At 42.9% G+C, this 22092-nt stretch overlaps 1 long non-coding RNA gene across 1 annotated transcript in view; it reads left to right on the top strand.

Moving 5' to 3' along the window:
• Nucleotides 1-22092, top strand: part of LOC113458707 (uncharacterized) — a 226239-nt gene that overhangs the window by 152671 nt on the left and 51476 nt on the right. The window contains exons 3-4 of the long non-coding RNA XR_012579946.1: nt 14880-15004; nt 21615-21764. This is a non-coding gene — a long non-coding RNA (uncharacterized LOC113458707). The remainder of the gene's footprint in view (nt 1-14879; nt 15005-21614; nt 21765-22092) is intronic.

The raw sequence follows: 22092 nt of genomic DNA, 5'->3' as shown, positions 1-22092 counted from the left end.
GGTGCCTGTGGGGGAAGCTGATCCTCAGGAGAGGCCTGAACCTCCCTGGCTGCTTTGTGCCAGTCCAACAGCTCAAGGTTTGCACAGTGGCTGCCAATCACAGCCTGTGATTTATGAGGAACTTGGGAAGAAAACAGAATCACAGAATCATGGAATGGCTTGAGTTGGAAGAAGACTGTGGCAGCACTGTGCAGCTGGGGGGCAGGTTCATTGGCTAGCACACCCTTAGTGGCCGGAGGGCACACACAGGAGTAGCTGCTCCCTGATCCCTGCCGAGACCATCTAGAGTGGTGGTGATTGCTGTGGTGTGGGTGACACAGCAGGGGTTCAGCACGAGGAGATCCGAGGCAAAGAAAACAGGGAAAGATCACTTGCCTGTGTTTCCAAGGAAGACCTATTCCTGAAAGTTATCAGGAGCAAATGACAGAGAAAATGGGTCTGGAAACCATTTTTACAGAGGGAATGGTACAAAGGGTGGATGCAACTCATCCTATGAGGGGGATCTTAGGAAGGAGTTTAATTTAACCAATAGGGAGTACTCAGGGGAGGGAAGAAGCCTTCAGGGGAGGGAAGAAGCCCATCAAAGCGGGGCTAACTGGCACCGAACATTCCAGAACACAAAGGTAGTGACAACAGTGACTGAAGGAGCAAGGGGTAGGGTAATCGGGATTGACAAGGACATATAAGCGAATGAAGGAACAGGGAGACTGACACAGTGATGGGCAGACAAGTGGCGGCAAAACTTTGTGGTAAACCACTTAGGACTGAACCATTTGAGGAACAGAATGGGGTACATGGGAAAAACCATTGTAACTGACTAACATAAAAGGTCTAACTTTTTATATTAAAACAACTGTAAAACACCAACTACCACAAGAGGCCTTAAAGATCACTTCTATCCAACTCCCCTGTCATGGGCAGGGACGCCTCCCACTATTCCAGGTTGCTCAGAGCTCCATCCAGCCTGGCCTTGCCAGCATGAGGGAACCACAGCTTCTCTGGGCTACCTCTGCCAGGGCCTCAGCACCCTCACAGGGAACAATTTTTGACTAATATCTGATCCAAATCTACTCTTCTTCAGTTTGAAGCCATTCCCCCGGCCCTGTGGTAGAAGTGTTAATGATGGAAAATATGATAAACTTTGTGGGAGAAAATTTAAGCCACGGAGAGCTCTGGGGCTGCACAGTGACACACAGAATCTCCTGTAGGTTTGCTCAGCAACATCTGAGATTTGTCTGAGTTCACTTTTGTGAGGGCAGGGCTTGTGCTTGCAGAGGACTGGTGTGAGTATTAACCCAGATTTCAAGTCCTGGCTTTCTTCCTAGCTGGGCCTGGACCTGGGAACATCTGGGCTATTGATTCAGATGGAATTTTGGGTTTGTAGTCATCAAAGCCAGATTTTGGAGGAGCATTTTCGTTCTCAGTCATAGTGTGATTCCCAGAAATTATTGCCCTTGTGTTAGATAAGCCCAGAGTGTGGGCTCTGGGCATAAAGGGTGCTGGGCTCCCCCTCAGGCAGGGAACTTTTCTGGAGAGTATTGTCTTTGTAGAACCACATCTTAAAATAAGAGAGAGGCATAAGAAGCCTCAGTGCTGATATCAGGCAGGGTGAGAGTCTGTGTTCACCTTGGTGTTTTTGCTTTCCGAGCTTGGTTTTGGTTACTGTAAATATCTACAGAAAGACTCATCAGTCCTGTAGTGCCGACACAATAGGCAGCATCCAGGCTTAGATGTTCTTGACCAAATTATTCAGAAAGAAAGCTTACAGGTTTAGCCAAATGCAGAATTACTCTTTTGGAAGGCAATAAAAGTGAAGGGCTGCGAATCATCAAAATAGTCCCCCCAGATGGCCAAGTAAATAGCACAACCACAAACAAAAGCAACTCTCAACTTGGAGTAACCTCCAAACTCACTGCCATTCCATAGGAGTTGCTAATCACAGATGTGTGTTAGTCTTTGAAAAATACATTGGGAAGCAATGGATTTCTAAGCTGCAGCAGTGTGGAGATAATTTTATTTACACTTTCTCTGCATCGGGTGCAGAGTGGCTCATTTTCCACTCCTAAATTTAAACAAGATGATATTGCATCCCTTGAGCAAAAGGAGAATGGAGCCAGTTAAACATTGGCTGGGAGGAGATGCACATCCCTGCTGAGCTGAGCACCACCCAGACTGAATTTTGGGAGGTTCCTTAACCTTTGCTCCCGAGGTTGTTGTGCTGACAGTGCTGAAACTCTTTTCCCTAAACAATGTGGGTAGGTTTGGAGCATTCCCTTACGCTTGGCTACCTCCAGCTCTGCGAGGGCCCCCGGCCTCAAGTGCTTCCCCTGCCACCAAAGAGAGCGGGCCAGGTCAGTCCAGAATGCAAACAATGATGTCAGCATTGTAAAAGAAATGAAAAGCTCTGTGGGAATCCAGGAGAAGAACCCCAAATTAAAGATCTTTTGGCTGAATAGGAGCACTAAGGAAAGCTTGCAAAGATCAGAATAGTGTTGCATGCCAATGTGGCATTTGATGTCCAAGATAAAAGGGGACTTATTTCAGAAGTGAGACTGTTTGAGCAAGAGAAAGAAACCTTGGTGTCTGTGTTGGAATGCATAAAAACACATGTTTCCGATGTGGGTTTCTCATATGCTAAATGAACAGGACATCTGGTTGTGTTTTTAAAAATTAAATTGACTGACACTAAATCAGTGCTTTACAAAGCAAAAGGTAGTAAACCAAGAACATCTAATAAGGTAACAATGAAATATTTGGCAGGACTTCAGAGTATTGGAAACTCACACAGCCGAAAGGAGCTGAAATACTGTGATATATATGAGGCCTTAACTTCTCATTTATCTGTGCTATTTCTTACTGCACTGCACAGTAATATGTTGCATTCCCATTGGTATAGATTTCTATATGTTAGTGCCAAAACTCCAGATGTTTTCTAGGTAAATCTCTGGAGACTATTTTATTGTGTTTCATTTCTCCTTATTTACAATTCACTTGCCTTGAACTCTAGCCATTGGTAATAAAAATTCATAGAGCCTGCAGCTGAGCCAAGTGGACACCATTGTCCTGTTTTTTCAAGTTGAGATGGGTTGATCCAAGCCTTGAACAGAATCCAAACCACTGGAGTTTTCCAAAAGTTCATCTCTCTTCTCTTTATTTTTTAACCCTTCATGCACCAGGGAATAAAGAGTCAAGTGCTTGCCTCATCCCTGAGCCACTTTGTGCTTCTTAACATCTTCCCTTTCTGCCTTGCAGGCACAGCATCATGCTCCAGCTGGACCCTTCCACACCCAAGCTCCCCTTTGTCTTCCAGTTCGGTTTTTGGTTTTGTTTATTTTTTTTTAAGCTTTTATTAATGAATTAAGATATAATTAACTTGCTGTCCCCTCCCCTCCTCAGTTTGCTGTCTGTTTAGGCTGTAAATACCTTCAGGTTCTCTGGTACATCAGAGAGATTGTGGTGCCCATCTTGCACTGAAATCAGTCTGTGGTTACTGGGGAATTCAGGTCTCTGCATGCTGACAAAACCCCTGCTTAATGACACAGGAATAATTAGCCACTTTGCTGTAGTGGGACTTCAGTTAATTTTAAAGGGCTGCAAAGTTCCGTTTCAGAGTTGCTGCAATCAGTGGTTACGTTTTACAACCCATCACAGGCACGTTTGATCAACCACACAGATTTTTTATGTGAACATACCCACCCACCAGATGTGTATAAACATAAATCATTCCACAGCATAACCTGATCATGTTTTCTTAGTGATTCTGGGCTTGACTGATCCTCCAGGAGAAAGCGGTGCTGCTCAGAGAACTCCAAATCGTGAGTGAGCCTTGCTCGGGTCTCACAAGCACTGCTGTGCTGTCTTTCCTTGGCAGGGAGAAGGATGAATGAAAGGAAGTTGTTGCAGCTCTGAAAAGGGTTTTTCTCTCTCCCCACATGCCCAGGTGGATGTGGCTGGCTCTGAGTGCAGCCTCTTGCCTGGCCTGTGTTTCCTGTGCTGGCTTTCAGGGGCTGTGCAGTGCTGGAGGACTAGAGCTGCAATGCAGTAACTGGTAACTCCCGCTCCCTGCAAGGCTGGAGGGAATTCTTTCCTGCTCTAGTAAGCAGCTGGAGTGGTAAGTGCCAGCCTCCGAGGTTTCTGAACAATTCCTATTTTTCTTTGATTTCTTGTAGCTAAAATACACTTAGATAAGGCAGGTAATATCCTTTATGCTTTGTGCTAATGCTTGTGAATTATGTGTTTATTTTAAAAATAGTACAAGTTATTTATTATGCTGTGAAGTTTAAAATTCTTGTACCAGTAGATATGACTGTGTTGACCAGCATCCTAGTTACCTGAAGAGCTGAACATTTACTGTTAATCAGTAAATATTTGAAAATGAAGCAATTATAAATGGGCCAAATCCAAAATGCCAGATAGGAGCATTCTCACAGTGGATCCAGGAATGACACTTTACAATTTCCAGGTTCCAAACTTGAGTTACCAGATTGCATCACAAAGGAAGGTACTGCTGTCATTAGTTTTAGTTTCACATGTTTAAATAGAGGTTCTGAAAGACAAAATAATTTTCTTTGCAGTTCCACTATACTGCTACCAGTTGATCTTGAGTCCCAGGTAGTGTCATAAAAACCTTGGATGTATTTTGTCCTGAATTTCAGAGAAAACTGTCTTCAAATTCCATGCCTCAAGCTCATCTCTAGAAATATTTAATGAGCAAAGTGTTAATTCAAATTTCATGAAAATAATTAACAGAGACAGCATCAAAGCACAGTCTCTTCCCAAGTTAGTGGTATAAAAAAATTTAAGCTCTAGAAAAGCAGAGAAAGCATTATGCTGATCTACCATCTTCACTGGGGAGAAATGAATAGAAGGCAAGCATTAGGAACCAGGAATGATGGCTGCTATTTTCTTTTCATTTGGAAGCAAGTTCTGTGTTTGCATCTCCCAGCTTTATTTGTGATCAGTGAGGCTTCAGCCTGGATTGAAGCCACAGGGGTCACAGATTGCTCATCTGTGGATCTTGTCATGGTGTCCTTTGGGTGCATTACATAAAGGTCACTGTTTTTGTTACTTCCCCCCTCTTTCTCCATTTTTTAACTTGTTTTCTCTCTACTGATGCTCTACTGAGGACCAGCTAAAGAAACAAAAACATTTTAAAATCTTCAGTGGGAAGCTGGGTACACACAGAATACACAGCATTTATATAGTGTCTGTCCTTAAAGTGTCAATGTTTGCCAAGCAATTCTATTTATTGGCATCTCAGCCCTCTGAATTCAACTGAAAGGACTTAAAGGCTTTCAGTGATTTCAGTGTATTTTTGATTGTGTCATTATTCCCCTGCAGTGAGAAGGAAAAAAACAAATCACTGTGGTGTCTGAAATGCTGTGTGCATCTTTTTGCAAATGCAGTAATCTCACAGGCGCCTGTTTTTTCCAATGTGATGCTGCCTCAGTCAATTCTTTGTGCCAGAGAGGGAAAATTGTGATAGGTTCCCAAATTTCAATAGTCAGTATAATAACCTGTTCCCTCTGCCCTCCCTGTCCCTGAAAAATGCAGAGTTTGAGAGGGTTTTTTAAACATTGCTTAGAATAAAAAGAATGACTCTCAACTCTCATGAAAAAACACATATATTTCTTACCATCATAATTCTCAACAGTACTTGAACTTTTAGTATGAAATAGTTGCTATAAATTGTATAAGACCAATCTTGTGAAGTAATAACATTTCAGGAGAGGAAAAAATTTTAATTTGAAGTGACAGACTTGAAGATCCTTGCCTGGACACAAAGAGAGGATAACTCCCCAGAAGTCTTTCCAGAAAAAAAGGAGACTGAATTAATTGAATAAGTTATGGGTGTTAAATTATTTATTAATCTCTGAGTCAGCTTTGAACTACTTATTAGCAATTAATTGATACAGATATTTTATAAAATGAACAAGTCATTTTAATAAATACTTCTGAGCTTTTTTTTTTACTGGATGTGAAACTATGGGCACATGAAAATATATGCTCAGTCTTAGTCTGCATCACTATAATATATGGGATAATCAGATTAACAGCAGTCCTGGGAAAAGGGAGACTCAATGGGGAAAGAGCAAAGCTGGAGTGGCACTTCCTGTGCTGGTTTCTGGAGAGGACCAACAACCACCTCTTTCAGCACACAGAAATTTGGGTCTTCTTGTGTGGTTTTGGTTGTGACCATCCAGCAAAGCAGGGTTCTGGCTGTTCAACCATCTGGGATCCATGCTGTGAATGAAGCAGGAGGAGATTGCTATAAACACAAAGAGACTGCTTAACAGGAGAAGGAACTTTCTGTGTGCAGTGTGGGGAAAAGCAGCAGAGGAGGACACTGGCCCTCTACAGCAAAGCTGTCCCATCCTTTCTGGCTCCAAAAAGCCACAGCCATGAAGGAAAGAGTTGAAGAACAGCAAATTTTTGCAGCCTGATCTTTTGCACTAACTGTCAGGGTTCTTTTAGATCTCTCATATTTACAGGACAGGGTAATCTGTGATTTAAACTTTATTTCATGAGCTCATTATTGAACAAAGATGACAAACAAGGGCTCAATCACCTTTTGGTGACTTGCCTGTCACATTAATTCCCTCAGTCACCACTCAAGTTCTATGATTTCCTGACTCTTAATATCATCACCTATGAACAAAATTAGAATTAGTTCCCTATTCAGTGACTGAATTCAGTGAGGATGAGCTGAGAGTACTCATCCTTCCTGCTCCATCCTGGTGTGAGCATGCCCTGTATCCCACCAGGACGCACAAAAGCATCAGCAGTCCAGCTGCTCTTGGATCTGCTTCAAGAACTTTTGGGGTAAGCTGAAGTTTTATATCTTCCAGCTTGGGACTTTGGACTTTGCCATTTCCACACATTAGTGGATTCTGAGGAAAATGCCAAAAAAAGGGTAAACCTGCAATTTTCAGGTGATGGTGACTGCAGAGTGGCCCTTCCTGGGCACCTGTCCTGCCTGCCTGGTGCCCTGGCTTGGGTGGGATGGTGCTGCTCCCAGCTGACCTCATGGGCTGGGTTAGCCAAAACCTGAGCAGACTTGAGTGAACTCTCCTGCCTGACCATCACATCCTTCTCCAGGGCAGCTGCTCCTTGGCACAAGAGCCTGCTGGGGGATGTTTTCAGTGTTCTGCAGGTGTTCCAGGTCAGCATTCAGAGGAAGAGGTGTCTGGCCACCCATGAAATCTTATGGATATCCCATTCTTTTCTGTAATATGGTTTTGAGCTCGTTTTCACTCCAGGACAGCAGCAACTTATGCTTTTTGATGACAAAGAATGTACTTATTCTGGTCTTCTCCACATGCTGCTTTTATTTCCATCACCAAATTTAGACTCTGATTCATTCTTTGAGGAAAAATATTTCCTATTCTGTCAAGTTGTCTCCCTATCTTTCTATTCTGAGCAGTTTTCACAGGGTTAGTGAAAACTGCATTTACACACCAAGTGAGGATTATGTCTTTAAGCCATGCAAAAACATCTCATAAATTGTTATTTTTTTAATGTTGAGGAAGAGTTCAGTTGAAATTGTACTTTGCCATCCATACAAATGCACCAGGATGGTTGTTGAAACACTCACACCCTTGTGCACAGGCACATGGACTCGCTGGAGACAGATGCATCTCTTTGAAAACTGCCTCTGGTTTTCTGGGTCAGGCTTGCACTTAGATAGTACTTCTGTGCACTGTTTCTTGCTTTACAGCAAAGTGCAAAGGTGTTGCTGCCTTTTTAGAGCTGGGGATTTTTGGACACAGGGATATGAGAATTCCTCAGGAACTGCAAGTTCCTGCAAGTGGGGAACCCACATCCCACTGACCTCCAGTAAAGTTTGCTAAATTGTGAAAGCAGATTCTTGCTTAGGTGAAAAATTACCCTGTGAAAAATATTAGGTGAATATCACCCTGTTAATATTGCAAAACAGCTTCATTCAAATCTTCACCAACCCTGTTGTTGTGCATGGAGGACTAAAGTTTGCCCCCAACATTTTGGGTTATGCTGAGAACTTGGTTTGCACCTGGAAAGAGGAATGAAGCAGGCAGCACTGAAACACAGATTTGCACAGAGACACATGACTTCTCCTCATGCAGATTTATTTCATGCATGCTCTTTCTCTTCATCCTTCCTCCAGTACCTGCACTGGAGCCTCTGAAGATTTTTGCACCCTTTGATGGCCAAATAATCCTGATGTTTCAGTGGTACAGATCTGTACCTTCTGTGCTGTTTGATGTAACCTGAAAGGCCCAATAAATGTCTTCTGTGGGGAAGTTACTAGAAGTAATACAAGATACAAAGCAGAAGAAGAGATGATGCACAGTTTAGAGGATGAGGACTTCAGGTGAGGCAGGAGATGTGGTTTTATCCCTACAAAGATGATTCCTTGGGGAAGCTACATTAGTTTCTGTGTCTGCCTTTGCTTCATGTGCCAGGATGGGAAAAAAAAAGTCTGTTACAAATCTCATATTGTGGATTTCAAAAGTGCCTAGTACAATCCTGGTGGGGCTTCCAGGGATAAATGTAACAGAAATCATAACAGCAATGGTTGTCTTCAGAGCAATAATGCACTGAAAGCCTCTTATCTTTTAAATCCTGCTTGTCCTGCTTGCTGTGGTGTAACCAAGCACAAAGCAAACACTGTAACAGCTTTCTACAATGAGTATTTTTATTCTGTCAGAGAAATACCTAATAAAATATAAGCAGTATATAACACCAGATGGAATAATATGTTTTAGGAGAGGGCAGTTCAAGGAACTCATGACACATCTCTGGAAACCATTGTGGGAATCAGGTAGGAAAGGGAGGCAGGGGTGTACTTGGATAGTGTGAGGTGTCTCACTCTGTTCTGGAAAGTGTGAGTTCTTGCCATGTGTTTGTATTTACAGGAGACCAGAGAAGTTCCCACTCCTCTCAGGAGAAGGCTGTCTTTGTGAACGTGTGTTTGTGAATGGTGGTTTGGAATTTCTGGTCAGAAATTTGGGTCAGGATAATAATTTCTTCACTTACTGGTGCTCATAGAAATAGCAGCAGCAATGACAACATTTTCTCAACGCCTTGGTAATTTTTTGACTGGCTTGAGTAAAGACAAGGCAGAGTCATGGTAGAATCTACAGCTTTCCCATTTTATTTCCTTCTGTATGTTCATACTTCAGTAACTGCTTTATGTAATGGCCTTATCTGCATATCACCTTTTAACAGGAGTTATTGATTTTTACACCTTTTTATCATTTGAGTGGCTTCAATTTGAAAGAGAGAAGGGTTAGGTTAGATGTTAGAAAGAAATTCTTCCCTGTATGGGTAGTGAGGCCCTGGCACAGGTTGTCTAGAGAAGCTGTGGCTTCCCCTGGATCCCTGGCAGTGTCCAAAACCAGGTTGGACAGGGCCTGGAGCAACCTGAGATAGTGGGAGGTGTCCCTTCCCATGGCAGAATGTGGAATGAGATGGTCTGTGAGGTCCATTACAATGCATTTATGATTCTATGAATGCTTGTGCACACATGTCCTGCCAATCTGATAATTGAAAATGTAATTTTCACACCCTGGAAATGGTGCCTTCAGTCTGAATACTGGCATTACAGGTTTTAGATCCATAACTGTTGTTTTCATTTTTGAATGCCTGTGGGCAGCTGAAAGCAAAACAAATCAGGCAGGGCATGGTGAAAAACACAGAAATCAAAAAAAGAATGTGAGTGGTAGAAAATGCTCATGCTCATCTGCACCTGATTGTTGTTAAAGATCCTCCTGGCCCATGATAGTTGTATCACCCAGCCTGGCTTGCTGAATTCATCCTGGGGCTGTCTCTTTGTAACTGCCTGAAACTGAACTGGAATAAAAGTGAATCAAACCTTTTTTCTCCCAAGAGGTGCTTCTAGGACTGCAAATCCCAAACCATCACCTGCCCAAAGTGTGTTTGCTGAGGATGGTGGCTCAGAGCATCTCTGCCTTGCATTAATTGTGCTGACTGCCATTCTCACAGACTCCTCCTGGGCTGGTTTTGGCACTCAGTGGGCTCAGGTAGTGCTCCAGGAGTAGCCATAGCAACATGGTGCTCAACAGCACCTGCACATCCCCTGGAGGGATGGATAAATACGGAAACTGCTTTTCAAATGTGCTCTCAAAGCTGCTGCTGCTTCCACCTACACACTGGACCCTGAAGGTACTGCAGCCCTCACCCAATGGGAAGTGCCACAGGAATTAGAAGGAAAAAAAATTTAGTATGTTCTATCACTTCCAAATACTTTCCCCCAGTCAGGCTTGCCAGGTCCCTCTCCTTGGTATTAAATCCTCAGATTAGCAAAGGTGTGCTGGAAGAATTTAACAGGTCTAAATGATGAAAAATGGGGAAATGGACAAAACACAGGGATGCTACATCCTCTCTCTGAACATACCAGAACCAGTGGAAAGCTTTAAAATCCCTGATTATTGGCCAAAATTCTGCAGCAGGAGCCTTGACCAGGGCTGATCTCCATGGGTGCAGGGGCTCTCATCCATCTCCATCAGCTGGGAGCTCAGGCAAAGCCCTGTCTGAGCATGGGACACGTGTTAGCTAAGATGAGGTGCCCCTAAATTATCTCAGAATGACAAGAAATCAATTAATATCTTGCTTTTGACCTCCTGTTGGATTCATGGACCTGGTTAGGCTGTGCAGGTTCTAACAGCACCTTCACAGGGAGCCCTACCATTGTTACACGTTATAGTTAAGCAGACAAGAACAGCTTTCTTCTTCCCATGCTTGTTATCACAGAAGATGCTAAAGTTTCTGCTTCTGAGCTCTCTCAAATAGCTCCTTCTTGGTAGTAAGACCACATATGCCCTCTGCTGTCCCTTCAAATTGTGTGAAGATCTATTAGCAGAACATTATTGGTATTGTTGTTACTGGTATTAATTTAGTAACTCTGAAAATTAAGAAATATTCTGAGAGTTGCAGGGAGGGGTTCAGGGAGTTCCAGCTCTGAGTGTGCAGGTGGGGTCTCAGGGCTTACACCAGGTGCAGGATAACACACGGCAACCTCTTGGGAAAACCCCACAGAAATTCTGCTTTTCACATTTGGAGTTTTTCTGCTTTCTGAGCACATATTCTCTGTGATGTGCTTCCTAGTTCTCCAGAGTCATCTGGAATAAGGTCAGATCTGCAAAATTCTTTGCCTTTAAAAGTAGATCTGGAACAAAACGGTAGGTAAATCTCTAAATATAGAGGACAGTACATTTTTTCAGTAAGCAAGCTGCTTGCTGTTTTTACATGCTGGATTTCCTTGATTTGTCAGAAATGGTTAGTGTTAAGAATCCAATTTCTTGGCAGCAAACAAACCTTTAACAACCTTGGGTAAACTTTATATGTTGCTTAATTTGCACTAGCAGCACATAATGCAAACAAAGTGTTGACTGGAATGCACTTTCCCAAATTAATTTCCATCTTCCAACAACAGATACTTTTCTTGACAAAGATAAGTTTCCCAGCACTATCCAGCTTGCTCCCTGCTGTTTGTGCAAATTGTACACAGGGTGTTATTTTAATCTTTAATGGCAGCAGAGTCACTCCTTGGATACCCTGCTTTTAAATTTTTGTGTTAAATCTCATTGGCTCCTAATAACTCTCAATTTGGGTAACACATGGAGAGCATGGGGGATATGGTGGGGTTCTAACAGAACCTTATTTTGGTAAGTGGGAGAGGCCAACAGCGTTCCATGGATGGATGCTAGCTTGGCACAGAACTGGGTTGGTAAATTTTGTTTGAAACACTGTGATTTCTTATACAGGCCCAGTTGAGCTCTCTGCCCCAGCTCTTGGACAGACCCTAAGTTAATTGCTGTCTCCCAGGTTTTGTAGGATCATGGGACCACACGTGGTGCCTTCATGCAGATTATTTCCACTAATCCTCTAATTCAAGTGCTTCCTAAAATATTGTGCCCATCCTGGAAATGCACACTTAATGCTCAGCCAAAATTATATGTTAGGGTGCAATTAGCTGTGAGCAGAGCACTGAAACCTGGAATATTTTTGACTAAGAGGTCAATTAGTGTGATTGGGAGGCAAAGGATGCAGCCAGCCATAGTGTGGTCAGAGGGAGCAATCAAGAGAATTGAGCAGTCAGCTGATTAGGAAACAACTAGTGAGAGCAAGATGAATTTTCACCCTGGAAGTGATGAATGTAGATCTGTCTGGAGCATTCAGCCAAACTGAACACTCAATCAGCATTCGATTAACCTGAGCTGCCCCCCATGTACATAGGATTTAAATATATATTTATATATGACAGTCTCATCATGTGTACTGCTCCCAGGAGCTGTTCTATGTGTGTTTAAGTATCAGCAAAATTAGTAAATAATAACTCAAATGTACTGACTAATAGTGATATAACTGTGCATTCAAGCAAAATATTTTAGTGGCAAACTGATGGTTCTTCATCTCACAACTCATCTGTCCCTAAATTACATTTGTGTTTCAAATCCAAATATCATAAATCTTTCTATTGTGTAGTAATAAGTCTAAAAGTAGAGTAAGGCAAGCCTTTGGGGTTAATTGAAGTTCACTGGAAATGTACTTTTTATTATCAGACCTATGCCTCTGTAATTAACATTTGAAATGCAGGGTTAATTATTATTGTCCCCTTTGTTAGTTTGCAATGTAGAACGAAGACATCAAAAGCTTCAGGTTTGATTTTGAGGGAAACTTTTTAAATAACAGGGAAATTTCCCTGACCCCTGAATACCTCTGTGGAGTTCCCAGTCTGGGTTTGGAGGAGGAAGGAGAGGAATTTGGCCTGGTGGCAGCACCACTCACCTGGGTCTGAGCAGATGTGCTGGCTTTAGTTGGCAGAAGGAGCGTCAGGGAAACCTCTGGGGAAGGAAAAACCATTCTCAGGCTGGCTCTCCTAAAGGCTACTCCAGTTAACTTCATTTGGTTTATCTCCATGACTCAGAAAAACATATGAACTAAAGTTGGGATTTTTTTTTGTTTTGTTTTAATGAGATCATAAATGGCGTTGTGCCAATCCGAGTCAAGGCAATGCTTTCTTTACATTAGCCAGCTCATCTTTCCTCAAAGTGGAACTGATGACTCCCTACATTTATTTTTTGTCCCTGTTTATATGTGAGGTAACCTTTGTTTAGTGTTTGGGATATGTCTTTAACCCAGACTAGTTGTGTTTATAAGTGTATTGTGGCACTGTCGGTTTCACATGGCAAAATTTCCTCTGTTAGTTCCTCGACCCAGACTGAAGTTATATTATTTTAGCATTGAGATAGTTGTTCTTTTCTCAAAATATTTATACTGCAAAACCCAGGCTCCCAAATTTAGTGTGGTGCAGGAGCCACAAGTTCACTTGTGACACGCACTGATTTGGCAGCATCCAAACCACAGAGACGTCTTTAGCCCTACTCATTTATTCTGGGGAAGGATGAGATCTCCAGGGGCTCTACAAACAAGTCTGATTTAAGATTTGTTTTCTAGAAATGTTTCAGCTGCCGTGTTCTGTGTGTACATAATTTATAGGGCATCTCTTAATCTCTGAAACCATAGCTTATGGTTACTGATTGCACAAATCATCCGGGATGCAGCTATAATCAAATTCTGGACGTTTTTGTCATGGTGAAAGAAAAATGATGGCACTGGAAGTGTGATGCTCAGCAGTGGGGCACTGACCTATTGTACTCAAGCTAAGAAGTAGCTCAATTTGCTTGCAGATTACAAAATACTGCCTCTTGTACATGGCCTGATGAAGGTCAAAACCCTCAGTGAGCAAGTTGATCCCACATGTCAAACAGTACTCAGGGCTAATGGTTCTTGTGGCTTCCAGGGTCCTGTCTGTGGCAAAACTGAATTACTTTTGGACTGGCACCCCTTGCCCACTGTGCCAGCTGACCCTGAGGTGTCTTGGCCCTTCCTGAGGAGGGAAAGACAGCTTCCCACCCTGCAGTGTGCCAGGAGGCTTCTGGACTGCCTGTGGTTGGTATTCATGATCTTAAGAGTCATTTCCAGCCTAATTGATTGTAAATTCTCTGTGCTGCCTCGTGCTGTTCTCCCTGCTCAGGAAAGCAGAACAGCAATTTCCCAGGAGCCCCAGGAACCTCTTTCCCCAGTGCTTTTGCACGTGCCTGGATTTACCTTGCTACCCACTCTGGGCAGCTGTGACAGCCTTCTTCAGCCAGTGCATGAGAGATTTCTGCACATTTCCACAGGAGGTTTGTCCAGCTGCTCACAGCCACACACCAGGAATGTTTGGGGATGCTGTACCTGACTCACACTGTGCCACAGGGAGCCTCTTCCAGCAGAGTGACATAACTGGTTTGTGTGCACAAGTATCAGTTCTCCCAGCTTTTTCCTGGATAAGAGTTCAGAGGTCACTTTGTGTTGGTGGGATTTGGGGCTGCTGCTTTTCTGTTTTGCCTTTAAAGTGCACACCACTGTATGGTTATTTTAGGAACTCTTTTTTTGCGTGTATGTACATAAGACAGAAATTCCAACCTGGTACAATAAAGATGACTCAAAATTTTAGCACCATTTATCTTCTTTGCTCTCTTTAATTATTGATTATAAATTATTTTCCCATTACTTAAATGGCAAATACAGACACACACTTATCTGAGAAACTAATGACACCTGGCTGAATTTTGAGATTTAATGGATATTGGACCATTTTTGTTCCTATTTTTCCCCCCCACAGGGACACCATCCTGTTTGGCTCAAAAAATCAGAACTATAGGTAACCAAATTTATAAGACATTTGAAGTTCCTTTACCTCAGTGATCAAAATATGAATGAAATTTTTGTTTTTCATATCCAAATTTTTGTTTTTCATATCCAAATTTTTCACCCATGTTATGTAGGGTGATGTGATCATGGCTTCAGAACCCTTTTCTCTCTGATTTCAGATAATTCTGTGATTGGGGGGTGCAAGACCTTCTTGCCAGGAAAGAAGCACTGAATGAAGTCCAGAATTACTCCTTCCTGGAAAGTGCAATCAGGTCACCCAGAGATGTGCCTGGAGGAAAAACAGGTGGGAGAGTTAAATGAACAGTTCAATCTCTGTTTAATTTATTTCCTGTTTTGCTGTACATCACTTTAAAAAATATATTCAAGTGGTCATAACTCAGATTTTTTGAGTTTGAGAACAGATAAAGAAAGGTCTGTGTCACCAGCCCTCACAACTAATCTGTTACCAAGGAAGAATGTCAGGCAGTCCCTGTAAGAGTATGACAGAGCAGTTTTTATGTTGTTGTCATGTGGTGCTAGACACAATTTTGCCTCCTGAGTTCCTGCCAGCTCTTCCTTTCTGAACTGCTCCCTCCTCACTCCCTCCACCCTCCCAGAGCAGAGCTTGGTGCTCACATTCTCTCCATGTTTATTCTGGAAGTACTCCTGAGCCTGCATGGTCAGAGCTTGCATGAAATCTCAGTTTTCTCAGGTTTCCCACTTGCCCAAGGCCAGTAAGTTTAATTCCTATACTTTGTGTGCTCTTAGTCTTAGCTGTTCTCTGTTGCCCTTCCTTTTCCCTTGGTGGACCTGTTTTAATATCAGTTCCCTTTGGGGGAAGAAGATTGGTAAATCCCAGACAGGTCCCAGTCAGCTCCCTCAGCTTCTTCTTTGTGTTCTTCCAAGACAACTTGCAGTGCCCTGCATGCTGAATTTCCATAAATCCTTTGTTTGGGAGGCACAGAAACTTGCCCAAGGCAAAGCAGCCTATGCAGACTTGACAACCCAAGCTCACCTCAATAATTTCTGAGCTTTTCCCAGCTGAACTTGAGGAGCCCTTTGCTTCTCCAAGTAGATCCTGAGAGTGGGAACCACCACCTGGAACTTCTGAAATATCACCTGAATTTGTTTCCAGCACACACAACATTAAAGAAAACTGCTTCCTTCTATTTGATCAAAGCAAGAAGCCACAAGCAACTGCTGTGCCTGGAAAAGGCAGAGGAAGAACAATTGTGTGAGGAATTGCTGAAATGACCATGCTTATTTTCATTCTTCTTTCTCTACCCACTTAGCAAGAAGTGTGTGCTCAGGTTCCACTGAGCACTCAATATCTGAGCTGTGCTGCAGGTTCCTGGAGCAGCCAGGAATTTCAGTGGCACAGTTCTCCTCCTGCTACTCCCTGCAGTTCAAACCTGCACGTGCCAGAGATCTGCAAACTAAAGTGAGAGGAAGAGGGCTCGCTTACCAGCTGTAGTGCCAAAGCCCACAAAATCAAAGGAAGGGAAACATAAGGCTGCACATACATCAGTAAACACAGGCACTTCTGATCTCTTCTGCTTAGAAAGTCTGGAGGAGCAAAGAGCAGATTTTCAAATATAATACCTGCTTCAGTGATCTGATCCCCCTGAGACAAGGAGTGTGTTTTGCACTGATAAACCTTGTTGGTTTAAGGGCTTGATGAGTCCTGCTGACCATTCATTTGTTCACAGACATATATCTATGTAGGTGTCTGTATGTGTACATGTAAATAATCATAAAATAGATAATATGATATAATGTAGGATAGCATGATAACACAACATAAATATAATTTAGGTATTATATCAAGCAATATATAGAAGCATATACCTTCTGCTTTTCCCCCTGCTGGAGCCATTTGTTAGTTGATAAACTAAAGAGCTCCCCAGTCATTTTCATCAACATAGGCTCATCTTTGGCCTTTGTGATTAGGAACAGCAGAGGTTTATGTGGAAAACAAATCTGCATGGTTTTTGATTGTGATGTGTCATTCCCAGGCTACTTTTGTCCTTAACTTCCTCCTTTAATGCAGGGAGGCTGTGGTTAATTACTCTGTTTAATTCCAATATGTAGTGCAGGCACTGAGCTTGGAACTCAAAAGGGTGGCAGGGTGGGCTGTGTGGTGTTTGTGAGGTCCCCAGGATGAGGTGAGAGATGATAATTTGACTCCATGTTCTCAGAAGGCTGATTTATTATTTTATGATATTATATTATAATAAAGAATGTTATACTAAAACTATAATAAAGAAAGAGAAAGGATACATCAGAAGGCTTAGGAAGAATGAAAATGAGAGCTCGTGACTGACTCAGAGTCTGACACAACTGATGGTGATTGGTCACTAATTAAAAACAATTCACGTGTTTGGATAAACAATCTCTAGACCACATTCCAGAGCAGCAAAACATGGAGAAGCTGAAGCTTCCCAGCTTCCCAGGAGAAGAAATCCTGGTGAAGGGATTTTTCAGAAAATATCACAGTGACAGTGGTGGTTAAACATCTTTTTCTCTCCAGCATGATGCTTGAAACAAATTTATCTATGTTTAAGGTTTTCATAATGTATTTTAATGCCCAGTGGCATCCATTGCACAAGCAGGGGTTTTGTGATGCATTGGATTCCACTCTCTGTGAATTTTTCTGTGTGAATATTTTCTCTGGGCTCAGCTGTGCTCTCACTAACACCTGTATAAACCCACCAGTCATTTCACTAAGTTACTGAAATCTCTCTGCACTTGTAGCACTGTAGGTGGAAGCAGAAACTAATTAAGTTAATTTGTGAATTTTTTAACCTACAGCAGACACTCAGCCCTGCCTGCCCGCACAGGCAGAGAGGCTCAGGCACAGAGGTGCAGGTGGGGTTCATAAAATAAACGGCCTGGCTGAATGTGTCTGCCCAGATGAAAGCCAGATGTTTGAGAAGGAAACTCCTTTTCTGCCAAGGTTGTGTATGGTCAGCCTCAGCTGTGTGGCCAAAATAGCATTTTCAGGAATATTTACCAGGATTAACACAAACACACCTTTTCTTCCTTGGAGGTTTCAACAAGTGCCACCAGGCTTTGGTTTTTCACTTGGAAAGTGCCCTGCTTGTGCCAGTATTGTATGAACTGTGGTGCTTTTTCTGCTCTTCAATTTCACAGCAAGGATCCAGGGAATCCCTGGGAGTGCTGGATGCTCTGTGTGTGCAGGGAGTGCCTCTGTATTTACAGGCATGTTGTGTGGGATCTCACACACTCTTTTAAAAAATGTGCATCAGTTAAACTGCTTGGCTCTGAGAGGTAAATAATGTACTTACCTTCTCCATGGCTTCATGGGGCTCATGAGCATGAGAACAGTTCTTGCTGGGGTGCCATGCTGTCCTCACAGGACGTGCAGCTCCCACCCTTTGTGGCTCTTGGGAGGGCCCCACCTCCTGCTCCAAGAGGTGAAGCTGAGGGACTCCACCCAGCTCCATCTCCTGAACCTCTCTTGCTGTCCTGACTCTGCAGCAGTGTCACAATAAGGAATTCTGCAAGGTCCCCTGAATGGCATAAAAGGAACCACGAAATTACTGAACTGCAACACAAGGACAAAGACTTTTTTGGAAGAACTTAGTATGGAGAACTCAGCAATTCCTGTAAGATCATGGTAAAAGATTTTTGAAAATCTTTTTGCCCTGTGCTGGCAAATTATCAGGAACCTCTTGAATCACTGCCTGGTCATCCTTCTAAGGGAGAAATCCACACAGCTGGCACCTCAAAACATGTAGATTATAAAAGAGGACTAGGCTGCAGTGTCATTCTCCAGGTTTACACTGATATGACTTGCTCCCATATAAGATCCTGTTTTCACTTATTTATTTAGTAGAAAAAGAGGCCAGTGTATGCTTTGATCTTGTTTTCAAAATCATTTTCTGGAAGAATTACTGACGGGTCATTTTTTTCATCCAGAACAGAGTTGAGATAGAATCATAGACATCCTTCCAGCAGCCTTCTGAGTTATTGGTCTAGATTCCATCACTCCAAGGTCCACAGCAGATGGATCAATGTGTTCTTCAGGCTTGTCCTTCATAGGTTTATCTCATCCTGCCTTTGTCATAGGGACCACAGAGATGCCCACGCTGCCACAGTTATGACCAGAGTGAGCAATTGATATTTTGACATTTGATTCACATAGTGATAAAAAAAGGAAATGTGCCATTTTGGGAGAAACAAAGAAAAACTTGATATTTTTATTCCTAGCTACCAGTCCTTGTGCATATACACTCATTTTTTTAAGCTTAATAACTTTGAAATACATGGTCCAGTTTTTTCCATTCCAGGTTGTCATGGGATAGTGTCCTCAGGGATGCAGTCCTAGAGATTTTTTGAAAATTGACAGTCAGGCATGAGAGATAGTTTTAGTGCTCCTCTTAAAGCAAAGGTTGATTTGTCCTTCCCTCCTTTCCTCCTTCCCATTTATTAGTTATCAGGGAACGAAAATCATGCCAGGGTGGGGGGAAGGGAAAACAGAATTAAGGGAAAAAAGTCATTAGAAACCAGGCTTCATTAATTCAGCTGCTCGGGGAGCAGCGTGTTTGGAAAGGTCGGGATGTTTCATTTGACCTAAACAAAATGCTTGGCCATTCTTCAGTTCAAATGTTTCATTCCTGCTTATTGAACCAAATCAAAACACTTCAGTGGAGGGATGTAATGAAGGGCTGGGCAGGGAGCCCCTGCAGCTTATTCCAGCAGCACTTTTTTGCCACAGAACTGGCAGAGGTTGACACCCTTTTTCCAAAAGTGCAGCACTGATCATCTCCAAAGTATTGATGGATTAATGTGGGTTTCACCCCAGGAATTTAGAAATCAAAGAAAGACCCAATCTGCCTGAAAGTAGTATACATCCTCCTGCCCTGAAACAGCTGTTAAAGGTAAAAAGAAGTTGTGAAAATGTTTTAATCATAGAATGGTCAGGGTTGGAAGGGACTTTAAAGATCATGCAGTTCCAAACCGTGCCATGGGCAGGGACACCTTCCACTAGACTAGGTTATTCCAGCACTAGCCTCAAGTCCTTCCCTCCTGTTCCCAAATGTGTGTTGGTGAACACTGAAGCATAGTAGACAGGGGATTTGTTGACAGACCCTTGGTCCCTCCACACCATTGCCTCGGAGCTAGTCCAATCCCCTAAGAGGAAATCTGTAATTAAAATCATTGCCCTGATCTGGATGTGATGTGCTTGAACTCAGAGCTTCCTCTCTCTCAGGAGAAATTTCTAAGGCAGCTTAATGATTGATGAAGATGGGATTTCCCAGAGTTCAGGGTGGCACAGGAGAGGGGACATTGCCCAAGAGATGCTTTCCTGGAGGCTTCTCCTGCAGCTTTTCCCCCTGTTGTTTGTGGAGCACTATCACACTTCAGACAGCAGTTTCAACAGGAGTCATTTGATCCCGAGGAATTTCAGCAGTGCCAGGGCCCCTCCTAGAGGCTCCCCATAAGCCCCTTTTGAGGATACCAGATCCTAGCAACAGCAAAAGCAACAATTGGTCTGAGCTGGGGAACAGACTGGCTTGTTGACACTTCAATGAAAAGCAGCTCCAACACAGTCTGTTCGCCCTGCGACTGCCAGCTCCCAGTGTTTGATCTAGCAAAGGCTCCAGCCCAGAAAAACACAGCCCAGCCTTTCTAGTTCCTGCCTTAGGGAGCTCTCTGCCCTTTGTGTTGTTTCCCTGCTACCAAAGGCCCAAAGGTCATTATTTAATGTTTCCTAGTTTGGTTCATCCTCAACTTGGGTTGCACTCCATTGAGCTGAACTCCAGCTGTAGCCTTATCTTTAGGCTGCTTGTGCTGAAATGTTTCACCTCCTTATTGCCCCTGTGTTAATGCACTTTTTTGTCCCTGTCTCTAGTTTAACCCAGGCAGGTAGAACAGCACCACTGTCCCAGGGGAATGGTCACAAATGTTGCTGGAAGGGTGTCTAGTGCAGAGCCATCACCACCCAGTGAGGAAATGCACAACAAGAAGGAATGGCAGAGTTTCTAACATCCTGGTTCTTGTGATTAAAAAACTCAGATGGAGAAAACTAACACTGTCAACAACACTCCCAGGGAGCTGGTGAGACTGATCTGCATTGCAGGGATGCTGCCTGACCCAGACACTCATCCAAGCAAAGCTGATTTCTGCTCCAGTCACTTCAGTGCTAAGATGAGCTGAGGGATCCATTTCCCCCCAAAATTTACCCTTCCCCACCACATGTGGTTAGAGATAGAATGCCTGGGAGGGGGTGAGGGGGATGAGTCTTGTACAATTCACTGCACAAAATACTGAAGGAACTCTCAGTTGTAAAGTCTGAGGAACTGGCACTGCAAAGGGTTTTGATTGTTGGAAGATGTGGGTGAGCCAAGTTTATGTGGTAAAAACCAGATTCACTGGGCATGTTTCCTCCCTCTGGTTCTCCTAGCCCTGGCCAGGATGGAGGGCTCTTCTTGAACATTTATATTTGAAAATGGCAATAAAAAGGAGATTAGGAGATGTTACCACTTGCATTTTGAAATTGAAAGGAAGCCTTGATATATTTGGTATTCACTCACAGCTGATGCAATGCTGACTAATAGCACTGAAGTTGCAGGGTGACAATTATACTGCTGATGGCATAATTTATTGGTTTTGTTGTAACCCAAGGTATTTCCAGTGAGGTCATAAATCTATGTGTCAGTAAGAAATACTCAGCTTGCCAGCTGTGCTCTATTTTATAGCCATAGATTTTAATGCTTTGAGAGAAATGTTTCTAAAGCGTCACCTTGCAATTAGAGGCAAAGAGTAAATTAAATGTTCCATTTTTGTTACCCAAAAAAAAAAAAAGAAAAAAAATATTTGTTTCTCATAATTTGTCTTTCTGTTAATATTGCATAACTCCATGTCTTTGCCTTTTGCTTGCTCATCAGCTCAGCCCAGAGATGATATTGAACTGCCAAACTGGACAATGCCAGAACCACCTTTGTTTGCTGACTGGAGGAACATTGCCCAGAGCCTGGGATGCATGGAGAATCCTGGAAGGAATCTGCTGAGGAGGATTACCAAAAGTCTGTGTTGAGGTACAGGCACTTTTGGGACTTTTCTTCTGGTTGTTTTTGTAGGAAGAGAAGGTGTTTGCTGCAGTATCTTGTTTACATGAGATGTGAAACACAAACAAACAAACTCTTGATAGGGATTGAGTAATTATCCAAGAGGATGTTGGAGAACATCAAGGGCTTTGAAATATAAATGTCTCATTCATTGCTTCAGGGGCAACTTCCCCCACCTTGGACTTCACTCTCAGAAAGGACAAATCACCTCCTTTCACCATGTCCCCTTCAGTGGCTGTTAATACAGAGATATCTCCTTGAGAAGGCAGTCCTTAAAAGGAGACTACATAGACTTCAT

Source organism: Zonotrichia albicollis, chromosome 4 (genome assembly GCF_047830755.1).
Source record: "Zonotrichia albicollis isolate bZonAlb1 chromosome 4, bZonAlb1.hap1, whole genome shotgun sequence".
Lineage (NCBI taxonomy): Eukaryota > Metazoa > Chordata > Aves > Passeriformes > Passerellidae > Zonotrichia > Zonotrichia albicollis.
Note: the sequence above shows the minus strand (reverse complement) of the source record. Positions and strands in the feature narration are given on the sequence as shown.